This window comes from Wyeomyia smithii, chromosome 1, assembly GCF_029784165.1.
Source record: "Wyeomyia smithii strain HCP4-BCI-WySm-NY-G18 chromosome 1, ASM2978416v1, whole genome shotgun sequence".
NCBI lineage: Eukaryota > Metazoa > Arthropoda > Insecta > Diptera > Culicidae > Wyeomyia > Wyeomyia smithii.
In genome coordinates this window covers 52651270-52654927 of record NC_073694.1, presented here as the reverse complement: position 1 = coordinate 52654927, position 3658 = coordinate 52651270, and positions in this window count along the sequence as shown.

Here is a 3658-nt window from a genome sequence, read left to right as displayed (position 1 = left end):
CTTTTGCGTTTAGTACATTACCTCTATTCCGGAAATACTCATATTGGGTGGTATTCACCCAAAAAACAATTTTGTTGATCAACAGCTTATTAAGCTATTATTTAGCGGATTTCGGTTGAACTATAACTTATTAAGTTATTATTCGACAAAATTGTTTGTTGGGCAGTTACTTTCGTTGTTTTTCAGAAGCTGAAAGTGGTCATCTTCGAATTCAAGATGGTGTCCAGGGTCAATGCTTGGCTTCTATACATCATTTCGATTACGGAAATATTCATATGTAGTAGTATTCGGCTGTTTCCCAGAAGTTGCCATCTTACAATTCAAAATGGTGTCTGAGGTCAATTTTCAGCTTTATGCATCATTCTGGTTAAAGAAACGCTCATATTGGGTGGTATTTGGTCACTTGAGGCTATTTTCTCCTGGGTATCATTCTGGTATCGAAACATCTCATATTGGATGGAAATCGGCCATTTTTGGGTGTTTTTCAGAAAGCGGAAGTCGCCATCTTGGATTTCAAAATGGTATTTGGAGACGATTTCTGGCTTCTGAGTGTCATTCTGGATGAAGAAACATCCATATTGGGTGGTATTTGGTCATTTTCGGCAGTTTCCCATTCACCGGAAGTCGCCATTTTACAATTCATAATGTTGTCTTAGGTCGATTTGTGGCTTCAGTGCATCATAACAATCCCGGAAATACCCATATTGAGTGTTATTTAGTCATTTGCCACTGAAGTTTAGGAACCGGAAGTCGTCATATTGGATTTCAAAATGGCATTTGGAGATAATTTTTGGTCTCTGAGCGTCATTCTGGTTAGAGAAACACTCATATTGGGTGGTATTTGGTCATTTTCGGCTATTTTCCAGAAACCTTAAGTCGCCATCTTGTATTTCAAAATGGCATTTTGTGACAATTTCTGGCCCCTGAGCATCATTCTGGTTAAAGAAATACCCATATTTGGTTATTTTTGGGTCATTTTCGGCAGTTTTCCAGTCACCAAAAGTTGCCATTTTACAGCTCAACATGTTGTCTGAGGTCGATTTGTGGTTTCAATGCATCATCACGATTTCGCAAATACCCATATTGGGTGGTATTTGGTCATATCTCGCTGTTTTTCAGAAACCGTAAGTCACCATCTTGGATTTCAAAATGGTATTCAGAGACAATTTCTGGCCTCTGAGTGTCTTTCTGGTTTAAGAAACACCCATATTAGGTGGTATTTGGTCATTTTCGGCAGTTTTCCAGTCACCGGAAGTCGCTATTTTACAACTCGAAATGTTGTCGGAGGTCGATTTGTGGTTTCAGTGCATCATCACGCTTTCGGAAATAGCCATATTGGGTGGTATTTGGTCATATCCCGCTGTCACCTTCTTGGATTTGAAAATGATATTTGGAGACATTTTATTGATAGAAACCGGAAGTTTCCATCTTAAATTTAACAATGGTGTCTGTAGTCGAAAATTTTTCTTGCTCTTAGAAACCTCAACATATCAAATTTGGTTCCATTTGCTTCAGTATTTCTCGAGATGTGCAGAAATTTGTGTGGAACCCCTCTTTCAGAAGAAGGAGGGGTGTCGAAACATTATAGACATCTTTGTTACCCCTAAAAATATTCACTTGCCGAATTTGGTTCCATTTATTTGGTTTGTTCTCGAGATGTGCAGAAATTTTTGTTTCATTTGTTTGGAACGCCTCCCTCACATAAGAGGGAGGGGTGTCGAACCATTATGGACATATTTGTCACCTCTGAAAACATTTACATGCCAAATTTGTTTCTATTTGGTGGATTGGTTCTCGAGCTGTGCGAAATTTGTGTTTCTTTTGTATGGGACCCCTCCCTTTTAAAAGGGGGAGGGGCCTAAAACTGTTATGGATATATTTGATACCCCTAAAAACATCCACCTGCCCGATTTGGTTTCATTTACTTGGTTAGTTTTCGAGATGTGCATGAATTAGTGTTTTATTTGTATGGGACCCCTCCCTTCAAGAAGAGGGAGTGGTGTCAAACCATTATGGATATATTTGTTACCTCTAAAAACATCCACCTGCCAAATTTGATTCCATTTGTTAGGTTAGTTTTCGAGATGTGCATGAATTTGTGTTTCATTTGTATGGGACCTCTCCCTTCCAGAAGAGGGAGGGGTATCAAACCATTATGGATGATTTTGTTACCCCTAAAAACATCCACCCGCCAAATTTGGTTCCATTTGCTTGGTTTGTTTCCGAGATGTGCATGAATTTGTGTTTCATTCGTATGGGATCCCTCCCTTCCAAAAGAGGGAGGGGTGTCAAACCATTATGGATTTATTTGTTATCTCTAAAAACATCCACCTGCCAAATTTGGTTCCATTTGTTAGGTTAGTTTTTGAGATGTGCATGAATTTGCGTTTCATTTGTATGGGACCCCTCCCTTCCAGAAAAGGGAGGGGTATCAAACCATTATGGATGATTTTGTTACCCTTAAAAACATCTACCCGCCAAATTTGGTTCCATTAGCTTGGTTTGTTTCCGAGATGTGCATGAATTTGTGTTTCATTTGTATGGGATCCCTCCCTTCCAGAAGAGGGAGGGGTCTCGAACTATCTTAGTCACCTTTCTCGGCCCCTAAAACCCCTATATACAAAATTTCACGCTGATCGGTTCAGTAGTTTCCAAGCCTATATGGAACAGACAGACAGATAGACAAACAGACAGACAGACAGACAGAGCTGCTTTTTTATATGTATAGATATCTTTCTCACTTGCGTCGTAAATTGCGATGTCGTTTTTTTATTGCTCGGCAGATTTGCCCGAACACAGTGGAATAAAGTAATTCGCTATAAGATTATCTTTCTTTTTCGTCACTATAAATTGAAGCAACCAGTCGCTTACGATTAGGAAAAATGAATGAAAGTCCAGCTCTCAGTTCATTAAACTTTTATCCAAGCGTTAAGCCTGTAGTACACATTTGTCTAATGGTCAAATATTTGACATTCTGACATAATGGTCAAATTTATTTGACATCATGGTTGTTGTTTGCCGGTGTTTGCCCCATGTTAAAATCTTTGACCAAATTAATATATTTGACGCTCGGTCAAAGAGTGTACTACAGGCTTTACTCTTTTTTCGATACTAATTTCGAATTGGGACGTATGTCACAGATTGGAGTACCTCTCGCTCTGTAGGACCTTCCTCTTTGTTGCAAATAAATGCATATTTTGTTCAAAATCTCTTTTTTTTTAAATTACGATTCATAGACGTATTGCACTTTTTTGTTATATATTGTTTCATTTTGCGGTAATATAAATTCAAAATAATTTTATTTCAATTTTCTCGTCATAATGGAATGAACAAATATGAAAAGGAAAAAAACATACGTAACAACAATTTGCTTACTTTTTTATTCACTTTTGCTTGTTTTTAATATTTTACTAAGGTTCAAAAATAATTGATTTGATTAAACAAACAGAGAAAAAATCTTGCAACACTGCTGCAAAAAAGCAAAGATGTTTTAGGATGCCTGTAAATTGATATGATGTGGCGACACTGTCAAAATTGGAATGAAAATTATCTGTCAGTGTCTGAGCAGCCTTTAAAATCTCTTTCAACTTCGTAGTCGCGAATTAAACTCGTGTGGGGAAAAGAGAAAGGATGTTCAGTATAATAATAATAATAATAA